This window comes from Neodiprion fabricii, chromosome 1, assembly GCF_021155785.1.
Source record: "Neodiprion fabricii isolate iyNeoFabr1 chromosome 1, iyNeoFabr1.1, whole genome shotgun sequence".
Taxonomy (NCBI): domain Eukaryota; kingdom Metazoa; phylum Arthropoda; class Insecta; order Hymenoptera; family Diprionidae; genus Neodiprion; species Neodiprion fabricii.
Window position 1 is genome coordinate 14,025,482 of NC_060239.1, and position 24,588 is coordinate 14,050,069.

At 39.8% G+C, this 24,588-nt stretch overlaps 1 protein-coding gene and 1 long non-coding RNA gene across 7 annotated transcripts in view; one reads left to right on the forward strand and one right to left on the reverse strand.

Annotated features, from left to right (window-relative positions):
- The window catches only part of LOC124175079 (MAGE-like protein 2), a 238,982-nt gene that overhangs the window by 169,176 nt on the left and 45,218 nt on the right, over nucleotides 1–24,588 (reverse strand). The gene's annotated exons all lie outside the window — the stretch shown is intronic.
- LOC124175200 lies at nucleotides 4,794–24,039 on the forward strand. The gene is made up of 3 exons (XR_006869118.1): nucleotides 4,794–4,805; nucleotides 12,063–12,064; nucleotides 23,902–24,039. It is a non-coding gene; the product is annotated as an uncharacterized LOC124175200 (long non-coding RNA).

Below are 24,588 nucleotides of genomic sequence, written 5' to 3' on the forward strand. Positions count from 1 at the left end.
TACTTTTATGTACTCCGACGTTTTTTTTTTTTTGTACTATCACTAAAACGAAAACTTCACGTATGGAACGCAGACACAAAAGACCCGTAAGCCATACTGTGTTAGATAGAAGTGCTTTATGACACTAGAGCAAAAAGCGGACTTTTGACGAGGATATGAAATTGGCTGCACGCAGCGGAGACAAGTGCTGCCAACTTCACGACTTTCATCAAGAGTCTGCGTCTTCACAGGATTGCCACATACTGCTTTTTTTGAAGAGTGTTGAAATAATCCCTCTCGTGCTTGTGAAGCGTACAAAAAAGTAACTCAACTGTTAACAAAGCATGCGCAAAAGTGACTGGAGTGTTATATAGCGTAAAAAAATTTTACTAATGGGTATAAAAGAGATTATAGTCGACCTAGGCATGCGTACCGCATACCCTTGTAGAAAGAGCCACTTCTTACACGCTTCATAGGCATCAGAACCACTAACGTATTACAAAAGGTATATTTTGCGAGACTGAGAATTTACATTCCAAGATTTTGGCTAATGATGAATCCCAGAGGTCCAAAACTTGGTTAATTTTCTCATCTCAATCCGAACTTTAAATGGCAAAACTAATGGACAAATCAAATTTTTTACCTGGGATCAATAATCTATAAATTGTGGAAAAGCATATATGTAAAAAACAAACTTATGAATGATAACGTTGAAAAGGGTCAAATCACCCGTTTTGCCCCCTTTCTGATTTAGTAGTTGTTACAATCAGAGAAATGAGAGGAGCGTGGGATGAGAAGAATGAATCTGAGCACCAAACAATGTCGGTTATACTTTTATTTTATACACAATGGTTTGATTCTTTTGTCACGAACGCCGCATATACACATATAACTTGTAACGTGTCATTTTTGATGCCCGTTACAAGGGGCTGCTTGAACCCTGGGCGGAACCAAAATTTAGGAATTTCCTAAATTGAGTCGCGGAGTTTTTGCAAAAGAGCGCCAGGACTAGAGTCAGGTATCCGAAACTACGAGAGAGGACATCTTAGCGAATAGCGTAAGATATTTCAGGTTTTTTGTTTTTTTATTTTTCGAGCTACAACGGCATCAGGCAGAAGTCGGCAACGAATTGGAAAAAATTGCGGAGTGGCGGACTGGCGACAATTGCAAAGGAAGGATGTCGAGGCTGAGGAGGGGGAGCCTACGCAGATGCCCGCATCACGAGAATCCAAGGTGGACGCGATTCCCACTGATGGCTGGCGCGCCGCAGCCTCTTCCCCTTCACTCCACCAACAATTGACTAGCGAACTTGCGACGGACCGACTAGCGACAAGGGAGCACCACGCTTACCACCAAGACGTCATGGAGCTGCGCGGAGGACGAGATTGCGATCTAGCGTTAAGTTCTGCGCAGCGATGCAACTAAAGGTGCGCGTCGAGTTGCACAATCGACGAAATCGATGACGGATCGATTATTGCGTATTCTTGTGGGTATGACGTCACGTATGGGATGGCGTATCGAGATCCGTGTTGCGGCAGGTCGTAGGTTTTAAAAACCACTCTAGTTCTGGCGGTCGTGATAAGTGGTCACGTTTTGGGGAGTTTCGCGAAGTAATGGAGTCGCCCAAAGATCGGAAGGGGAATGGAATGGGGGTTGCAAGGATGTAGAAGGTAAGCGCTGCTTCTATCCCCGCGATTGAATTTCGAACATAATTACGAAAAGGCTTACCGAGTAACGGATAGCCGTTTTGGATTTGCGTTGTACAAAAGTACTCGAAATTCTTTTGCCGATTCTATTGCTTGATGACCGTAGCCTAAGAACGCGTCTTAGAGTAAAGTAAATTTCGAGTTCTTGAGAAAGTTGAGTAGAGTCACGGGTTTTAGTTGAGTCTCTCTCATTTTTGAAATTCAGTATAGCCGAATTTTGCTGTACCGGGTCGAGCCACGTTATCGGGTTTTTCAGTGTCACCTCTGGAGTAGGTCGGGAAGTACCGAATTGGACTGCTCGGATGAGCGAATAAAGTTTTCGAGGATTTTGAGAAGGTTTGATTTCGGATGCGTTGCGATAGCGTATAGTTTAGGTTACGTTTAGTTGCGCTTGGGCTTAGTTCCCTACCCGTTTCGTTAGGATGATGTTAATTGAGTTGTGTTACCTTGAGATTATGTGTAGTTGATGTTACATTTAGTGGCGCTTGCGCTTAGTTAAGTTGCCGTTTGTTTAAGATAGTGTTTAGTCGAGTTAAGGTGATGTATAGTCGAAATTTCCGTTGCGTTGAGCAGCGGTTGAGACGAGAAGTTCGAGTATTGGGTTTTGGTTGCGTCTGACATATAGTGGCCTTTAAGGATCTGTTTAGTTGAAATAAGCTTTAAGTTAAGTTATGTTGTCACGTTTAGATTTGAGGCAGCTCGCGGTAGCGTCGAAGCTCCGAGTCGGGTGAGATCTCGGGTGAGATTAAGAACGCCGTCTGTTCGGTAGCCCGACGGCGCACCGTCGAGAAAGCAGTTTTAGTTTCGATTTCAAACAATTATCGCTGTGAAGAAGAAATGGCGAATTTGCAAATTGAGAATAGCGTATAGAGATTTTGTGATTGTTGAGTGACATTTTAGTTAGGGAGCCGTGAGCTCAGTAGAGTAAGGAATAGTGTAAGTTACGTGTGATTTACTGTTTATTTTTAGAATCGCGACGAGCGACTTTTGGACTTTTTTTTTTGTTTTGTATCACCGCTGTTGTAAAGTATAAGATTCTATTTTACTTCTTTTGTTAAGCAGCGTGTGGTTTTCGAGTGTCTCTCTCTCTCTCCAAAAATTACCCCTCCCCTCTCCGCGGTACTGAGCTACCGAGCATATTCTCGAGGTATAGCGCATTAACGATTTAGAGGCGTGTTAATCACGTCAGGCGCCCAACAAAACTTCGCGATATTGTTTTTAGATCCAGGGTACATCGTGGACGCCAAATTATTGTGCACGCGGTAAGTTCTCGGTCATTTTCTCCGAGTGACCGAGGAGCGGGAAAAATCCACGTCACAAACTTCATAATTATGCATTCATATCATTACTTATTAATATTTGCTCTTAATGTAAACGAGGAAGCATAATCACTATTGAATTCATAACATAACTTTCTTATAATTCTGTTCGTGGCACGACGAAAGCGCAGCGGCGCAGTTGACCATCGCAGCGTCAGCGTTCCGCGCCCGCCAGATCTCGGGTGTAATCAACACCGGGATGAAGCGTGCGCGAGATCACGCGTTTTGAGGATGAGCATCGCGAGGCGAGCCTTTGTCTTAAATTGCAAATTCAGCAAAAACCTCGCTCACTGTCCGAGGCTCCAAGGAGTGTCGGACGAGCGAGCGAAGTCAGTCCCGTTAGAGACAGCCTAAAATTCACGTCTACGGAACCCCGCTCCTTCAAAGCTGTCGTGTGTAGAGTCACCGAAGATTAGAGGGAACCCTCTAATTTTACACGCGGTCACCGAAAGCCCGTCGTGTCGCGACGTTAGTAATAAATGTTGAACCACGAGCCACGAACTCTTTAGAGCCGTGTAGTGATAAGTGTAGTGGTAATCGTGTGAGAGAGTGAGTATTCGGATTTTTAATCACCAAAGAGTAAGTCGTGAATGAATGAAAACATTAGGTTAAGAACATTTTTGTAAGCTTCCTCGTCTCCTATTTCTCTTGCTATTTTATTGCTATCAATTTCATTAAAAATTTGGTTCCATCGTAAACATTTCTAAAAACATGAATATTGAATCCTCCAACCCTATTCCCAGAGATCGCCCTGTAGAGGACGATCGCCACGTATCCACGTAAAAATAAATATAAACCTCTACGATTATTTTAGTTGTTGAAGTCAGTTGCGTGCGAGACCGCTCCAAACGTGACACATTAAATTTAGTGTTAGCATTTGAATCACTTTTATTCAATAACAATAATAATCAATAATAAACTGGAAATGTAAGAGAATTGATAAATATTTGCGTGTTTCTCGAGCGGTGCTCTCAGCCAGTCCGACCCCAAGTTGAGGTGTTTTGTGTTGTCATGAACAGATGATTTATATGTATGTTTCGCGTATGTGTGTTTGCAATATGTGTAGAAGAGAGATTATCCTGTAACGTCTATTCTTTCCGAACAATTAGTCTTTACTCGAAATGACTCGTATCGCGACTGCTGTTACGAGGCGCAACGACCGAAACGCGACTTGGTCGAACACGCGTATTCACGAAAACACCCGAGCCCCCTTTTACGTTCACGTTGCGCACGCACAGCACCCTTCGAGCCCCGCCCGCACATAGTACAGTCATTTGGTGCTCAAAAAGAGGGTTACCTGGAAAGTTTTCCGAAAGTTTTGAAAATTGGTATTTTTATAGATTTCGACATGCTCTTGTCGAATTTTCACTTTGCCACCTCGTATGTTTGCCACTCACGCCGCTTTATTGGAAAAATGGCGCCCAAAAACAGTTTTTTGACGATATCTCCTTTCCGACTCATTTTACGATGAAAATAGTTGTGTGATAAATTAAAAATTTTCCATAATTTATGTAGTAACCTTTTTTTTTGTAAAATTGAGTTTCAACGAACGAGCGCCGGTAACTAACACACATCTACACGAACACACGTATTTCGTATATTAAGAGCACACTATACGAAATACACGTACAGTAGTGCCTCGATTATCCGAACTCCTACTATCCGAACCCTCCGTTATCCGAACGTATACTTGCTTTATCCGAACGTTCTATCATCCGAACCACGGCGCGATTTTTTTTTTTTTATTTGATAAAAATGCCTTTTTTTGTTTGTTTTTCGTTCGAAATGCTGCTCATCCGATGTTTTCGACGTTCGCTCGACAGAAGTACATATGTATGTACTTTGTTGGATATTTTCTCGAGCTACATTGACGCAAACAACACGCAGGCTCAAGCGTGCTCAAGCTCGTACGCTCTTATATGTGTTGCTTTAACGTGCAATATGTATTTTTTAGTTCTTGGCGACGCGCAGAGTTATACACATGATATTTACGAGCACACAAAATTCACTCCGTTTATATACTAGTCTTATACTCGATTGTGTTATAAGTTCGTCGTCCCATTCTTCCTCGTCTAAGCGGAAACACAATGTTCTCACGGTGGAAAAAAAATTGGAAATTTCATTGAAGCTCGATAAGGGGTGGACCAGTGCATCGTTAGCTCGCTCATACAATGTTGGCAAAGCAACGATCACTGACATTAAGAAAAATCGTGAAGGACTTTCGTTGTTTGCTGCGAAGATAGATAGTGGAGATGGGGTAAAGAAAAGAAAAACTATGAAAAGTGCGACGAATGAAAATCTCGACGATATCGTTTCAAAGTGGTTCATACAAAAACAAAGCATGGGGCAACCAATATCGGGTCCACTGTTATGCGATAAAGCTCTGGATTTCAACGAGAAACTCGAAGGACCGACGGACTGTAAAGCCAGTTTCGGTTGGCTTCGGAAGTTTAAAAATCGTCATGGGATACGTGAATTGCAGATCCACGGCGAAGCACTATCAGCAGATTCCAGTGCTGCCGAGAATTTCAAAGCATCATTTCAGACGATTTTGGACGCAGGATTTTCGAGAGAAGACGTTTATAACGCAGACGAAACGTGCATTAACTGGAAATCTCTGCCACGAAAATCGCTTGCATCTCGAGAAGAAACGGCAGCGCGAGCTTTTAAAGTATCGAAAGACCCGGTGACAGCGATGACTTGTGCTAATGCTGCAGGGACTCACAAATTACCGTTGTTTATTATCGGGAAATTTGAGAAACCGCGCTGTTTCAAGAACATTGTGACGTTACCAGTCATCTACAAAGCCCAGAAAACTGCTTGGATGGACGCTGAGTTTTTCTGCGATTGGTACGTGAACGATTTTATAAAAGGCGTGAGAAAATGGCGTCGAGCGAATGGTAAGACTGGAAGAGTGTTACTGCTGTTAGACAACGCACCGTCCCATCCGTCCGCTGAGGTATTGAAAGCCCTTGACTCGGACTTCGTCGTCAAGTTTTTCCCGCCAAATGTAACATCATTGATCCAAACGATGGATCAAGGTGTTTTCGAAAAATTAAAGCGGTCGTGCCGCAAACAAATTCTCAGGCGACTGTTGCTGGCAGATGATATTACCGAAGAATGCATGATTTCATTTTCGAAGTCATTGAATTTGAAGCATGCCTGCTACATGCTAGCAGACAGTTGGGAATCGCTAACGGAGGACAATTTGAGTAACGCCTGGAAGAAAGTGTGGCCTCTTTCGGTAGAGCCAGGACGAGAGGGCGAAGAAGGAAATTCCGGTTCTGATGAGAATGAACACTCTGACTTCGTCGCATTATTCGAGAGTATCCCGGGATTCACGAACTGCAACGAAGACGATACTGTAGAGTGGCTCAAGGACGACGTGAACGATCCTGGATATCAGATGCTATAGGATGATGAAATCGTATTTTCATTGACAAATACAAACGAAGAGGATGATAACGACCACAGTAGTAGCGACGAACCTGCAGGTTCGAGCACGAAAATTTCGCATGCCGAGGCGTTTTCGGCCTTCGAGACGGGTCTCGAGTGGTACGAAAAACAGGAAGAGTGCTGCCCTATGCAGCTTCTTTTGCTCAAGCGAATGCGGGATTTGGCCGCAAAAAACGCGTAGTTTCCATACGGCAGCCAAAGATTCAGCAATTTATGATAAAAAAAGCCTGAAATTAAATACTAAATTTTTATGAAGATATATATTATTGTTTCGTTTTAAATATATAATTGAAATACACGAGCATCACGTTAAATCGCTCAAAATATCTGCCCGTTTTTCTTATTTTTCCCATATGCAATATGTAAGACCGCTATCTACGACAACGCATTTCTATTATCCGAACTTTCGATAATCCGAACTAGGCCCGGTCCAGACGGGTTCGGATAATCGAGGGTCTACTTTATAGCTAACGCTCTATACCCACGCGTGTGTGCAAACACACGGGTGTGGGTATGGCATGCTCTTAATATACGAAATACGCGTACAGCATGCTCTTGACGGAAAATATTTTACGTCTTGAAAAACCGGCCTACTATGGTCCATACGATCTGAGCAGGTATGAAGGGACGCTCACCCTCTACACTGTTAAAAATAATTGGAAATTTATCACACATTTATTACACAGGAATATTGTAGAAATACTAGTTTGGTGTGATAAAATGAATTCTAACAATTTGTTTTTGAATTTATGAATGAATTGTGAATTTTACTTAGTTTTATCGCAAAAATATCTAAGCGCGTCGTAAATTTAATAATCATGCATTTCAAACCCTTAGTACTTGTAAATTTATTATACATTATTACAAATTTGCTAAGCAGTTTGCTAGATTTACAATACGCGTATGAGAGTAAATTCAGTAACAGTGTTTCCAAATTACAAGCCTAGTCAAGTAAACGAAATCGCTGTACATTTACGGTAACTTTATAGTCACATTTCTAATTTTACAAACCTGAGTACCAAATTTACTGAAATAATTTTCAACTTCATTTCATTTCATTTCATCAAGTTTAGTAAATTTGTTGCATGAGACAATTCACCCAACGGTATTGGAATTTTTTTAAGCTTCATGTTAATTGATCATATCCGTACAAGTAGTATAGCAATGGGGGTTCTGAGTACAAACACCGTCCTTACCGACCGAACCACTCCACGCACCCCAGACGCAAACCCTTGAAGGTTACCCCCACTCTCGTCAGATAAAACGTGCTCTGCCGTACTGACTTGAGGTCAAAAACGTGCAACCTTACCCACAGTTGTATCGGTCAACGGTAAGAATCGCACTGCTTTACCAACAATTCTTATCGGTCTAAGGTCAAAATCGTGCTGTTTTACCGATAATCTTACCGACCGAAGGTCAAAGTCTTTATGTAGTGCTCGTCTGCCAACGGTAGAGGGCGCAGCGGGGGCGAGAACTTTTTTACCGTCCCGCATTCTTTTCCCACGATAGGACTGCTGATGTGTGACATTAACCACTTCAAATTCCTTTCCCACGGTAGGACTGCTGATGTGTAACATCAACCACCCCCACATTCTTTTCCCACGTTATCAACCACGTGACATTCCAAAATTAATAGTTCCGAGAATTGTTTTTTATCCACTCGGATATCGCTGATGTGTAACATCAACCACCTCACATTCCTTTCCCACATTATCAACCACGTGACATTCCAAAATTAATGGTTCTGAGAATTGTTTTTCACTCACTCGGATGCCGGTTTGATATCAACCACGTGACATTCTTTTTGGCTTGTAACTGTTATGTGAACTCAACGATGAATTTTGAACGGGTTCAGTCAAGTCCAGAGTGCAAGGTCGGCCGATAGCCGCGGTACATTCAGAGCCATGCTGAAAGGTGCGCGCGCATACACAAACGTAAATCTGTAACATCTAACCAGGTCCACCGTCTGTATAAAATGGGTTAGCACATGAAACTTGTACATCAGTCAGACTGCTATTCTTGTAAGACGAAAACCTTAAAATCATAATGATACGTAATAACGAATTTACCGGCGAAGAAATAATTATCAGATTTAGCAACGCGACGTCAGAGTTTTCGCTACAAGATCTTCGGTGGCTCACTGAGTGTGTCCGGAGAGCTCGTGTGCAACCGCACAGATTACACAAGATATATTTTCAGGACAAAACGTTAATCCTGACTTTTCAAAACTGGTAAAACGAAGTGATTGCAGTATTATCGGACATCGAACCATGACGGTGAACGCAAAACCGATTTGATCAAGTGTTGTCAGATTAACGAGGAGTAAGAAAGAAACCGAACCGTACACATCTAATGTTACCTACACAATCGAAGACACATCATTTCGGTAGCTTTTAGAAGTTTTTCAAGGATTCTGTGTAGGAGGAATACGGCTGTAAAAGTCTAACTTTCAGGTCAGAAAGATAGTCTTGCATCTTCAGCTCTCATGAGGAGAACTTCAAACAAATCAGAATTAAAACAGCGAATCGATCTGATCTTAAAACATATTCACGACTTGGAAACCGTTATTAACGCGAAGTCAGAATTCAACTAAGTGACAAAAAAGTTCCCTAATCTAAATTTATCAAGAAACACATAAGTACTGAACAATACAAAAAAAAAATGGATTTCACAAAACTCATCAAATTTGCAAGCATGAACGAATTTCTGCCGACGAAGAAATTGACGGAGCTGGAAATTTTTCAAAATCTACGAAGTCACTAACATTCGACGAGTCCAAACGAGGTTTGGGCAGCGTGTCGTCACAGACCTGAACAACGAATTCAGCGTATTCTCACCAGCACGGATTGTGCGACTGCTGAACGAGGACGAGACCCAATATCAGAAATTAGTGCAGACGATGGAGGAGGAGCGGTTGCTCTTGCAGTATCTGGACGGTCAGTACGGTCAAATTGAATTCAAAGATGCGTCGACTCTCGCCTAATTTGTACACCGTACCTGGACAACGTGTGCAGCGTCTCCAATTATTCTACGTTGCATAACCTTTAAGAAAATTGTATACATTTTTTGACAAAGCTTTTATTTTATACCATTTAATAGTACGACGTTCAATATTAAATAAAAAAATATCAAAAAAAAATACATGCATTTGTCACATAGCGCTAAACCATCCTGTCCACCTTAAACTCAACAAATTGTTGGTGACAGCAATTCGAATCGACTTTTACAATCTCAGAAAGTGCTATTTTGAACACCGATGAGCAAAGACGAAGGTTTTCTAAGCTACGTTTTGAACCTCGTAACTGTAACATGAACTGTACGATGAGATTTCAGCGGACTCAGTCAAGGACAGAGTGCAAGGTCGACCAACATCTGAGTTAGCGTACGTTTAAAGCCGCAGGTCCTACGGAGTTGGGTTACTATCGCTCTTGAAATGCAAAACATGATGACGTTGGTGTACAGATTAGTCCAGAATGAGAGGCAAGGTTGAGGCGCAGTTGAGATTTCGTTTGACAAGTTTTTATTAATTATATAAAAAAAGTATTAAATATAATATATGTAGATATACATTCGGTTTCTCAACAAAAAATTTGCGAAAGGCTTCAACAAATGGAGAAAAGATGAGAATCATCACAACGATCGGACTCTTGAAAGCGCTCGCGGAAAAATTCAAACGTCTTCAGAAAACGGATGGAGGTACACGGTCGACGAAAATAATACTTGGAATCGTCGAGTTTCGACTTGACGGTGAGCGGCCTGCGGACAACGGATTGCGGTAAGACGTCAAATTCTGGAAGTTTCTGAAATTCGGAATTGAAAACGGTCGGTATTGATAATAAAAAAAAAATATTTTATTGGAAAAAAGTTAAGGTAGTGAGTACGAGAGAGAATCAAAATACGATGTCATTCAAGAATCTGTTCTATGCGACGTTGAATTCTGGAAGTTTCTGAAATAAACTCTTAACTAACAGGATAGAGGTTCTAAATTGAAAACGGGTCGTGAAACAATGACTGCAAGATCTGGTATTTATTTATTTAAGGAAATTAAAAATAGGTTTCGTGCAGCCAGATCTCGCCTGACTCGTCATAACTAAAATATATCAAAGTGGCGTTAAAGGTGAAAAAGGTTTGAACACCATGAACCACGATGTCCAGTCGTGAAAAACAAGGTTGACAAGCTCCGTGATTTGTCCATCGTCGAATCGTCTCTCGATGTTGTGATGAATATGTAACCGGTATACATTTGGTAAATCCGGTTCCGGAAACACCACATTGTGTGGCGCCGGCTCCGGACTTGGCGGCAAGTTTAATACGTTGGGTACCATGGTCTGGGGAAAAAGAAATTTGAATTTAAAAGATGAGTACGTTTAAACATGACGTCCGCCAAAAAAGAAAAAGGGTATATTCAGAAAATTTGAAGACGTTTCAGTAGTTGAAAAATGTTCAGTTGAGAAACGAATTCGAAAGCTATTAAGCTCAGTTTGGAGATTTGTGAGTAGTTGTAAATGTTTTTTAAATCTCCCGAAGTTTCCTAAATAGTTGGAAATACATCTAATTTTTTGAACAAAAGAAGTGAAGGAGTGTGATAAATTGAAAAAATTTACGTCAGGTAGCAATTGGTGTAAGGACTTACCGTTTTCTCTTCTATTCGGAGGCACAATGAATATCACCGGAGTTTGACTGCCAATTTTCTCTTCTATTCGGAGACACAATGAATATCACTGAAGTTTGACTATCAATTTTCTCTTCTATTCGGAGACATAATGAATATCACCGGAGTTTGACTGCCAATTTTCTCTTCTATTCGGAGACACAATGAATATCACCGGAGTTTGACCGTCAATTTTCTTTTCTATTCGGAGACACAATGAATATCACCGGAGTTTGACTGCCAATGAGCTGGTCCAGGACTTGCAGTCTCATATAATAAACCCTTGTGTTTATGTTTTGCAAACGTGAAAATGCGATATCGTAGGGTGGTCCCCATGTTCACCTAATGTCGTTATCTCGATTCATGTAATTGTTCTGGTGCGTACCGATCCACGCACACGGACAGCCTCGCGCGTTGGGCTAATCATCATCAACAGCAGAAATTCAAAAATGGATAAAAGTCGGAAGTCAAAATATTCAGCTTCTTAACAGAATTTTCCGTAATGGTCGTACTTGGTTATATGATAGATGTTTGACTCACTTTCAGATCAGAATTCACATACTTTCCTGGTGATATTCCATAATCTGTCAGGTTACGATTCGCATTTTCTGACTAAAGCATTGAAACCTAAATTGACGGTCAAATTACTTACCAAACAAGACTATGTTATTCATTATCGCGTTTTAAAACAATGTTTAGAGTTAGGTTTAAAATTAATCACAATTCATCGAGTTCTCAAGTTCAGACAAGCAGCGTGGTTTAAAAAATACATAGATTTGAGAAAAAAAATCAAACATTGAATTCGAGAAAAATTTTTATAAATCAATGAATAACGCTGTTTTTTGGTAAGACAATGAAGAACGTTCGGAAATACGGAGATGTTAGATTAATCACGAAATGAGGTGGAAGGTATGGTGCTAGAGCTACTATAGCCAAACCAAATTTCCACAGCTGTACAATCTTCAATGAAAATATGATAATAGTTGAAATGCGTAAAAACGAGAGTTAAACTCAACAAACCAATGTATGTAGGCTTCTCCATTTAAGATCTTTCAAAATCCTTTATTCACAATTTCCATTATAGAACCGAAATTTGGACATCAGGCAAAATTAATGTATACCGACACGAATAGTTTAATATACCACTTCACCGCCCCCGATATTTACGAATTTTCATCTAGAGACATAGGAAACTTCATACCATCATACCGTAGCACTGTGCTGAAATGCGGGTACGAGCTGGTCGCGTTAGGATGGTTGTTGTCAGCTGGGGACAGAGATGCGGTGACCGACCAAAGAAAGCAGTAAGAGTCGTTGTTACGAATGTTGACGACAGCTTTTTTATCACTGATATGGTTAGGTAACGAGGTGTATGTGAACACGCCTCCTCGTACCAGTACGTACTTGTTAATATTCACAACCGAATTGATTATTCCGATCAACGGTCAGCCAGAGTATTTTTCTTGGAAATATTGCACTTTGGTCTATACGTCTGGTATTTTGAGTTCCAAAACGAAACCATTTTCGAATTTCTGTCGGTGAAGATTTCTTACATAAAATCTTAAGCGCCGTCTCCATGATGGTTATTAATTTTCAAGCACTTTTCAGAATCCTTGTTTGTTTCTTTTTCTTTCAATCGCACATACTTGACAAAGCTATAGTTGCAAGACTTGCTTCAGAAGGACTGCTCTACGCTGGCACGGTCTCTTTTGTGAGCAAGCAACAACAGCCTGACTCACACATTGTCGAAAATTCACGGACAACCGTATGCGATATTCTTCGATGAAAATTTCTAGATATTTCACGAACGAAAGTGCAGCGCATAAGATGGTGAGACAGTTCTTGAAGAAGAATTTTCACACGTCTCACGTACGATAGAACTGTGGAAGTGAGCTAATCGCTAGAAACTCGAGTGGATAGCGTTCTCTATGAGCGTTAGAGGGGATAGTTTACTTTGCTTGTGGTGTTGAGTTTAAGTGGCCTAAACATAGGAAGATGCTCATCGAAAAGTGGTGCCGAGAAAAAATCAGTTGCTCTCAATCCAGCGAGGAGTGCAGGTGGGTGACAAAAAATCAGTGCAGTTGAAAAGTTCTTTAGTTTTATCATACAACTTGTAGATTATACTTTTATGGTTCAAACAATTGTCTAATTTGTCTGTGTGTGTTGTCCGTTTTTTTATCAACAGAACACCAACTTTACGAACCAACTTTAAAACACAGAAACATCGTAATGGCGGAACAATTGAACGAAAGTAAGATTGATCATTTTTTGAAAAAACTATATATGTATGTATCAGATCACATAGCTCGAAAATGATTTTTTTCAGCTTGTATGGCTCGTTTGTTCGATAACACCGATCCAAAAATTTTTGACATCGTACGGATTGCTGGATCGGCTGTTCCGCTACGGATCCGCTGGGCGGATCGAGAACGCGACATTCACCAGCGGTTCTATCCACCACTGTCTGCCGTAGGGTCTTGTATTGGAGGGGGCCACAGGGTGTGTATTGCATAAGCTGCGCGCGGGAGGAGGGTCTGGATCAGAGAGCATCGTTTACGAAACACGAAAGAATACCGTTCTCTCGCATCGAGAGTCTACCGTCCTGCGTGCGATGTCGTCGTGTCCAAGGAGAGTTGCATACGCATCGATGTGGCCTCTGCAGACATCTTCTGGAATTGTACTGTCAGAAGGAAAAGATAGTTTACTATCCAAAAGATGTCTTAAGCAACTCGCCTACATGAGAGCATGTAAATATACAATTTGTAAATTTTCATAATTCTAGGTTTCTCAAATTTATTAGAAAGTACATCAAATATGTGTTTGCTTTGTTTCAGATCTTTTTAAGACTCAACCAACGGCAGACAGTGGTGGTCTATTACCCAGACGATGTCTTACGTAACTCGCGTCCGTGAGAGCATGTAAATATACAATTTCTCAATTTTCATGATTATAGGTTTCTTAAATTTTTTAGAAATTACATTAAATATGTGTTTTCTTTGGCAGAGACCTGTCGATTCAAAACGCTGAAATAATTTCCAAATTTGACACTAGACTAAGAGCGTTGGAATATAAACGAGAAAAAGCAAGCACTGGTGACGGAACTTCATAAGCCTGCACGCCGGAATTACCCGCGTCGACGTGTAGACGTGTGCGGCATCGACGAGACCTGGCAGGCGAATCTTGTTGATATGACGTCAAACGCTGGACAAAACAAAGGCTACAAGTACATGCCCACAGCACTGATATCTTTTCAAAGTATGCGTGGGCTATACCGATAAATAGCAAGTCTGGAAATGAACCCAACGGCAGACAGTGGTGGTCTATTACCCAGACGATGTCTTACGTAACTTGCGTCCATGAGAGCATGTAAATATGCAATTTGTATATTTTCATAATGTTAGGTTTCTGAAATTTTTTTAGAAAGTACTTTGAATATGTCTTTTCTATGTTTCAGATCTCTTTAGTGATCAACTAACGACAGACAGTTTAATAGTGGCAGTATTAGTAGTAGTGTATCATCCAGTAATATACGAATAATGTCACACTAGTGTGATAAACAGGGTTTTTTGAAAAAAATTTCACCATGGAACGCGTGTCGCTGCGTGATGCTTCAACAGTTAACGTAAAAAGTTTAGAAAATTCTGAGTGAAAAAGTTCAAGTCGTTGATTTGATGGATTCCCGTTGACCATCGTTGCAGAAATGGAACAAAATGTCAGATACCAATTCAAACTGTGCGCATCGTGCTATATTACGCCCAAAAGTGCTGAACAGATAGCCGATATCTTTAAACAATTGCGAGGTAAAGTGATTAAGAAGGAGTGTTTGGATTATTAACTTTAAAAACGATTCATGTAAATGAGGTTTAAGGATTCATAAAACGTATGGTTAGGTTTTGACAATACACACAACAGTTGGATAAACGAATCGGACATGTGGCATTTGAATAAATGAATTTTTTGTAAAAACGTATGTGCCTCTTTATTTTATACCCGACACATAACAAGTATGCATCTTGATTTTTTAGACAATCGACAGACATATGCATCGTTGTACAATTTTTTATATTTCGGAGCGTTCTTATTCACTATCTTACATAATAATATTTTATACATCATGGTACAGTTATAAATTAAGTCCTAAATAGATGACGATACGGTAATTACAAAACTAAGGTGCAGGCTTGTAACCCCACGGAAGCGTGTCGGTTGTGTTTTGACACACGATCCGCTTGTCGTCATTCCAGCTCAGTGCCACTTTCTGCTGTTCTATGGTGTATACCTCGTGCTTTCGACTTAATATCAACTGCTGATTTGTGGACAAATTTTCACATTTCAACGCACATTCCAAATAATCGTGGAAAGTTAATTTTCTCAACGTTGATCCTTTGACACCTTTGGCACGTTTATTGTCTTTCTCATCTCCCAAGACCCGGAATGCGTACAATTTAGCTCTTAATCCTACAAATTCCAGCATTATTTTCCCGTTATTTTCGTCTTTCATCAAGCCGAGAACTTTTTTGTTCAATAGAGGCATTCCGCAAACGTTGTCAAGCGGAAAATTAGACGTATCGAATTTATGCAAGTCCTCCTTCATATGTTCGTACATGTCGGGGACGGTAAAGTTGTAAATCAAAATGTCGGTATCCGTATACATTAATTTTGCTCGGTTGCCGAATTTCCGTTTAATATTATTGTAATGAAAATCGTAGATGTATGTTTTAGACAGATCCATGATGGAGAAACCTGCATACAATGGGTTATTCAACTTGACTTTCGTCTTACTCATTTCGACGATAATCATCTCTTTGTCGAAAACGGTGCAGCTGTGAAAATTAGGTTTGGCTATGGTAGCTCTAGCACAGTATCTTCCATCCCATTTCGTGATCAGTCTGACATCTCTATAAAACTACGTTGTTCATCATTTTGTAAAAAATTTTCTCGAATTCGTTCTGAGATTTTTTGTGCAAATCGGTATTCGAATCTATGTATTTTTTGAACCACGGGGTTTGTCTAAATTTGAGAACTCTGTGAATTTTGAGTAATTTGAAGCGTAATTGGAAGCATTGTTTCAAAACACTATAGTGAACGACGTAGTTTTTCTTGGAAAACAGCGTGGGCGTCAATTTCGGTTGCTTACTATTCGAGATCGGAGGTATATAGTGCTCCGGACACAGTGGTGAATCCTCATGAATTTCATGCAGTTCCTCAGGATATTCCAAATCCACCTCCAGCATGTAACCAAACTCCGCATCGTCCGAGATGGTAAGAACGTCGCATTGTCCGAAGTCTGATACCCATTCGAAGGAACTGAATAGCAGAGCAAAGCTCATAGCAGCACCGTACAAATTATTAACGTCAAAGTACATGACATAAGATTCTTTGACCTCAGGATCGAATTCCTCCCCCATATATCTATTGTTGGCCTTTGCGTATCTGTTCGAACACTGCGACACACCACCTCGAATAGCTTTTTCGATAAACATAACCACATCTATGTTGGTGAGAAGCTTGAGCTCGATGTCGGTACACTTTAACATCGCATCAAACGACAGACCGGGCGCGGTGTAATAATGTAACGGATCCAGGTTGTACGTTGTCCAACAGCTCTGTCGAAAGTTTTGAAAAACGTCGGCTAGTAAAAACACGACCGTCTGTGAATACAAGTCCGAATACTCTCCCAAAGTTTGAACGTTAAAAGTTTGCCAAACTTTACATGCATGTGCATAGTCGTCGTCTGATATATCCCGAACATTTGATTTTAAGTGAAATTGTTGTTTGGATGGTAGCCGTCTGTCCTCCAAAGCTGAAACCGTGTACATAAAAGGAAAAGAAAAACGATATTAATTGCTCAAAATTGTCCCCAAAGTTCAAATCATCGATATGCTGGATTTTGACTGTCCGTCACTTCAAACCTTGCAAAAAACTTCAGCGGTGTCTCTAAGATGCGACGTGCATACAATACCCAACGCAATCTGTGCAGCACAAAACGTTCTGATACTTCAAAATTGGCTACAAAATCATCATACTGTTCGGATGGCGAGGGTGTACGATTTGTGTTACTGCGCAAAAGCGTCTACAAGAACGGTCCCGCATTCCTGGCGAATATATTATCCTGGTTATGATACTGTTGAATAGAATTATTGTATTATCGTTGTGAAGTAATTATCAACTGTACCCTAAAAATTGTACTCGAAAAAACTGTTTTCTAAAGAATATTCATGAAATAATTTTACACTTTCACCTTCACCTTAGCTCTTGTAAGAAAATTTTTTTCAATACAAAGCTTATGTAACATTCAACCTTGCTCTCCATCCTTGACCGAGCTGTACTCAAACCGAGTTATGTTTTGCATTCCTAGAGCGATAGTAACACAACACCGCAGAGCCTTGGCTGTGAATGTATACTACCGCAGCTATCGGTCGACCTTGCACTCTGGTCTTGACTGAACCCGTCCAAAATTCATCGTAGAGTTCACATTACAGTTACAAGACGCAAAAGCAGCTCGAAACTCTCCATCGTTACTGAGTGGTGTTCGAAGTAGCATTTTCTTAGATTTTAAGACTTAATTCTAGATACAATTACAAGGTACAAAACGTACGTAGGACTAAAGGTGTACAAGATGGTAAGGCGATAAATGAAAAAATATTCATAATTTCGTTGTTTTTTTTTTTTTTTTTGTTTACTGAATGTAAGACTTCCACAGGACACTGGATGTTTGAACGTGATACTCAGATTATACGTATACGAATTCAAGTTAACCGTACGGCCCGCCAAGATAGCGTAGATGCAACCGTATCTCCTTACTGGCTGTCGTCACCTTCTGGAACCAATATTCATCTTCTTGGATGGCCTTGGTCAGTCGGTTCGGTAGAAAAACCGTGAAAGAGTCCTCCAAGTCCAGAACGATTTTATCACCAAATTTCGTTTTAACCCGACGAACGCCACTGACTCGGTATTCGAAGTATACTTTGAGGTCCGAAAGCTTTTTCAAGGACAGGAGTGTCTCCAGGCGAGCGACTTCGTTCAATTTTGAAAAGTCCATGATCGTTACTGTCGAGTTGTATGTGCTCAAAATCTGTTGTGAGTTGATTGAGGTCAGATCTGATTTTCAGCAGATGTTTTACTTCTCCAATATTCTTGATGAGCCGTTCTAGTCGTTTCTTCAATTCACGATGTTGTTCCAAAGCACTTCTCATTTGCAAGAAGACAGCTTCAGACTGGCGATGGGGTTTTCACTTATGACTTATATAACGTTCCCCCACCACATAATTTGAAATTTGGTGGAGGGTACGGAATGTCAAGTGGTTGATATCAAATACGTATGTTTGTGTATGCGCGCGCACCTTTCAGCATTCTTAGTGCGATAGTAACCCAACACCGCTGATCCATGGCTCTGAATGTACCGCGGCTGTCGGTCGACCTTGCACTCTGGTCTTGACTGAACCCGTTCAAGATTCATCGTTGAGTTCACATGACAGTTACAAGCCAAAAAGAATGTCACGTGGTTGATATCAAACCGGCATCCGAGTAAGTGAAAAACAATTCTCATAACCATTAATTCTGGAATGTCGCGTGGTTGATAACGTGGGAAAAGAATGTGGGGGTGGTTGATGTTACACATCAGCAGTCCTACCGTGGGAAAGGAATTTGAAGTGGTTAATGTCACACATCAGCAGTCCTATCGTGGGAAAAGAATGCGGGACGATAAAAAAGTTCTCGCCCCCGCTGCGCCCTCTACCGTTGGCAGACGAGCACTACATAAAGACTTTGACCTTCAGTCGGTAAGATTATCGGTAAAACAGCACGATTTTGACCTTAGACCGATAAGAATTGTTGGTAAGGTAGTGCGATTCTTACCGTCGACCGATACAACTGTGGGTAAGGTTGCACGTTTTTGACCTCAAGTCGGTACGGCAGAGCACGTTTTATCTGACGAGAGTGGGGGTAACCTTCAAGGGTTTGCATCTGGGGTGCGTGGAGTGGTTCGGTCGGTAAAGAAGGTGTTTGTACTCAGAACCTCCATTGCTATACTACTTATACAATAATAAATTTTTAGTCAAATTTTCGATTTGAGACAATTACACGGTAGATTTACTGACTAACAATTGACAATATTTGGAAAGTCAATGCTCTTGTAAATTGAAATAAAATTTTATTGTGAGTATAAATTCTGAAACTAAAATTTTATTTATGAGTTTTCATCGACTGTATTTTTATCTGTCATGCTCGTGTGAACCGTGTATTGCATTATCAATCAAATGAAGTCATCGTTTCCCGTAACATATTTTGGCGTACTAGGGTGTCCGACTAGTAATCCGAATATTGCGAGCGAACGGGGTTCGAGCTTAGGTTAGGACAAAATGATTCGCCGAGTTTTTTAATTGTTCTAATATGCGATATCATCGATTGTAGGTACTGTTAAGTTGTTGAAATGTTGTGTGTGCTCTTAAAAAATGATTCAAGTTAATGATACGCGTGTTTTGCATCTATTTTTTTTTTCTTAATGTATCAAATTTACAATCCATAATATTGTAGAATTAATACACAGGTCTATTAACATTACGGTACTAAATTAGTAAATTAGTAAATGTAGTTAGTAAGGTCTGTATTAGGTTAGTCAATTTACAGTGATGTTACAGTAAATTCAAAAAATTAGTTAGACAAAATGAACCGCTCAATTAAATTAATAAATTAATCAAATAAACGAATTTAATTTACAGACAATATGTCATATTTGTGAAAAACCGTTCACGCTCGAAGACGTCAAACATCGTGATTACTGTCATTTTACTGGAAAGTACCGTGATGCTTGAGGGAATAGATCTTACCGGTAGATAATGAAATTGGGCGGAATGATGATCTTACTGAATATTGCGCTTTCGATATTACAGGGATAGAGAGACGCTGCCTGCTCGTCGCTATGCTGGTATTCCCCGCGCAGTCCATTTCTCCGGTTTCGCAACTCGGTACTCGCCCTACGGCACGATCGCGCTGAGGACGTCCGAATGGCGGTAAATACCACACAGGCCTTTCATCCAAAACTCGCCAGTTTGACATGGCCCATCTCCTGCTACTCGGGTCTGGTGTACACGCTGCGATCCATCGATCAGACATGTGCATGGGACAATCTTACTCTTGCTTGATGGCTGACGGCGAAATACGTTGTAGGGTTGATTTAGCTCCTGGCTGATAAGTGGCATCGACGGTTCGCGTATCAGTCGGTGACGCATCCAAACGGCTGTAGCGGTAATCTGGGTGGTTCGGATCCTGGCCAATAAGTCTCGTCATTGGAGGTCTGTATTGGCACCTTGCGCTTGGCACCTAACATAACCCTGTCCTTAATCCTTGCAGGCATGCATCTGGGGTAGGGTTGTGATAGTCTGTCTTCTGGCTGTTAATCGTCGGTACAAACGGGTACAAACAATTTCTCGATTGTACAAACAGGTGCAATCGACATAATCGTCGGTACAAACAAGTACAAACGATGCTTTTTACAATAGCATTAACGCAAAATATTTAGCTTAACATGAATTGCGGACCAATTTTTCTTCCCCTTATATTTTTTTTCCTATTAAGGTACAAACGAAATTTAAGGTGGTACTGTCAAGTATACAGCGAGTACAATCGATTAAAATATAAAAAAAATGCCTTCCTGTTTAGTGGGATGCCAACTTCACAAAGGTACCTGACTTAATCTTTCACGTCCTGCTCACATTCCTTGCCTAAGAACATGGAAGCCAGATTTTTGTCTGGATTCGAATAAAATATCTATATTGTGTTTGTAGAAATTGATTGAATTGTTCGTTTGTATTTTGTTCAAATACCAATTTAATGCCCATTTTCTTTTTAAAGACTACACATAATCACGCATTTACATTATATTTACCTGACGTTTTAAATTATTAACAGTTCAATTTCAACTGAGTATGGGATATAATGTGCTTAATTTTTTCACGGTTTTCCAGTAAATCTTTGAATGAGCTTGTTGACCGATTTTTGAACATACGTTAACGAATATTCAGATATTTTTATTCCTTTAAGAGTATATACAAGTCCACTGCTTAAGAAGTGGGTGAACTTTAGGAACTTATATCTCGACGACCAATCATACAATTCGATTGGAGTTTGTTTTATTCTGACTAATTATTCCGTGCGAAGGTTTAACGAAAAATAATATAATTCAATTTGCTGCAGTGGTTTCACAATTTTTATTATTATCGGTTTTAAGGTGACGGAAAATATAGTTTGCGAGCTCCATATTGAAAATCTACGATGTAAAAGAATTTTTCGATTTCTCATCATCGTTTGTGGTTCTAGTTACTATTCTTGCTGTTGTTTCGTTTTTTATTATTTGTATTCTTGTCATAGTTGTTACTGCTTCTTGTCGCTGTTTCTTATTATTGTTGTAAATTCTTGTTATTACTCTTATTCTTCACTACGGTCTCTTTCATTATTATTCGTCATCGTTAGGGATATATACGAATTGACGGATAAAAAAGAGGGTGAATTTCGGAATCTTACATCTGAGATGTAACATCTCGACAACCAATTATTCAATTCTGTTAGTTTTTTTTATTCAAAAGTGTGTAGGTTGAGCGTCATTTGTATATTTTTTTAATTACAATCAATTAATAGGAAGGATTGTTAATGACAATAAAGTCAATCATTGCGCTGTGCGACATGTTTTGTGTTGCCCATGTTTCCAAGTTGTCAGTTGAACTGAACCAAAAAATGCAAATGTATTCTCCAAATGCAACAAATATTGTTCGTTGCCACGTTCCCACTTTTTAAAAAATTATCACATTTTTTTCGAAGCCGTACTGCCACCTCGGAATCGTATGAACCGCAAAACATGTCACCGAGCGAAATGGTTGACGTTATTGTCAATAGTAATGCTTCTCATCGATTAATTCTAACAAAAAAAAAGGAAAAAAAAAACGTCGGTGAAGCCCGATGTACATACTGTTTTTATAAAACGAATCCCAATCGAATTAAATAATTGGTTGTCAAGATACAAATTCGTAAACTTCATCTATTTTTTCTGCTGTCAACTGGTACATACTTAATAGCGATCTAAAGTCAGTGTCGATGCGTTTCACATAGGTACCGTAATTCGATTTTTCAATAACGGCACGACACGCTTGAATATGCCAATCCACCTAATAGCGCGTGAAAAATAAAATATGAGATACAAATTATAAAGTTTCTCACACTAATTCGACTCTGACTATTTGATGACCGAAAACAAATCGAATCTGGGGTGGTCAGGAGGGAGTAGCTCAAAAATCAAATTATACATATCCTGTCAGCTCTTAACCCTCCGCCGGCTATCCCTTTTTTTGACTATACCAACGGCTATCCATGACGATATCGTTATCGGCTATTTTTAACCCACTTGGGAGTACCCAAAAATTCCCAAAAAATTCAGGGAACCAGGTTTGGCTCTCATCTCAATATTCTAGTAGTTTTCATTCCAAAATGTTTGACCCATTAGCGAATAGAAATTTATAAACAGTGCAAAACGGGTAAATTCGACCATTTCACTAAATAATCGATATCTTGAACCCAAGTTTCTATTACGAAAGAATATTCTAGGGGTTTATTCTTGATGCTATGGTCTTTCAAAAAAACCTACTCACATTGGGCTCGGTTCCAAAAAACCTATTTATTTCACCACCTGATATCAGGCTACTGCGAAAGGAGAAATTTCGCATGAAATTGAAGTACTCATGAAAACACAATGTTTTCATCACAAAAATATGTAATTTATTAGTGAAAAAATGAATGTTGACATGTTATATGACACTTCAGACTCTCTTTGCTCGTGCGAACAACCTCGAGCAAGGTAAAAAAACAGTTCCCACAATAGCGTTATAATATACTATTTAGGTAAACTTGATAAATAGGGTCCGAAACTTCGATTTTCAATGAGCAAATGTGGATTTTATACGTACCTCAAAAGTCGAAAAAACTGACGCCGCCGGCTATCCGGTGACGAATTCGTTCACTTTCAAACTTCGAACGGTCGTAACTTTGTAAGGTCCTGGCGCATCCTAACGTGTTTGCGCGTGTGAGCGTATACCACCGTGAAGTTTTTTTAAGTGCCGGCCCCAAGCCGCATCCACTTCCCCTTCCCAAGATACCAGGACGTGCCAAAGTCAGATACGACAATATCGACATGGATAGCCGACGGAGGGTTACATCGCTGAACATTTTGCCGTAAGAAAGAATTGGCTGCGATGAATTTTAAGGGTAGTTCTTTGATGATCGAAAACAAATCGGAGCAGGGGGTGGTCAGGGGGGAATAGCTCAAAAATCAAATTATGCATATCTTGTCAGGTCTCAAATCGCTAAACATTTTGCCGTAAAAAAGAATTCACTGCGATGAATTTTAAGGGTAGTTTTCTGATAATGAAAAATGAATTAGAGCGGGGGATGGTCAGGGAGGAATAGTTCAGAAATCAAAATATGCATATCCGGTCAGCTCTTAAGTCGCTGAACATTTTGCCGTAAGAAAGAATTTGTTGCGATGAATTTTAAGGGTGGTTTTTTTTTCGTTTTTGTCATTTTGGATATTCAAAAGCTCTTTTTTCATATAACATACCAGTACTCATGATTTGGAATTTTTTTTTTACCACTTATCGTGAATGGGCGTGGATATATCCATATGAGGTATTCCACACCATTTCACCTAATCGGTGAAGGTCACCGACGACGATCTTGGTGTCAATTTTTTTCTCAAATTGTCTATCGAAAAAAAAGAACACGTGTTTAGCCGTTTTTTGATTAGGCCACCTGTGTCGATTTTATGAATATTCCGATTTTTTAACTTTTTCGAAACAGACTTTTTTCAACTGGCTCTATCTTCAAGAGCTTTCATTCTTTTCAAAAAATGATACAAGTATAAAATGTGTCAATAAGTCCGTGCTTTCTGAAAAAAATGTTTGAAAATTTTTCCAACCACACAATTCTAAATTTTTTTGGAAAAAAAAAATCAAAATGGTCTGAATTGCAACACCTTCGATTTTCCTGAAACTTTTTACTTGCATTCGACCAGTTACAATCAAGTTTACCTCCAAAGGAAATTAGGGACTTCCGATTCGTTCGGGAGTTACACCATCATAAGTGCCGAAAAATTGGAAATATCTTACGGAAATCAATCTTAACTTCGATTAGATAAGTTTTCATGTAATAAAAATACATGTTTGCTGAAAAAAAAAACTTTTCGGAATATCCCAAACAATATAAATGAAAACGAGATCACAATATTTCTTTTCTATGCCAAATATATTTTCAGGTAGAAAATTTCTAAATATAGGTGTTCTTTTTGTTTTGCTTCCTCACAGAGGAAGCTTTGTTTGCGTAAAATTTTTTTTTGAGATTTTATGTGTTCAAATTGTCTTCAAACGTCGAAAAAACACATTTTTTTTTTAAATTACCGTAAGTATGTGTGTGTGTGTGTGTGTGTGTGTATGTC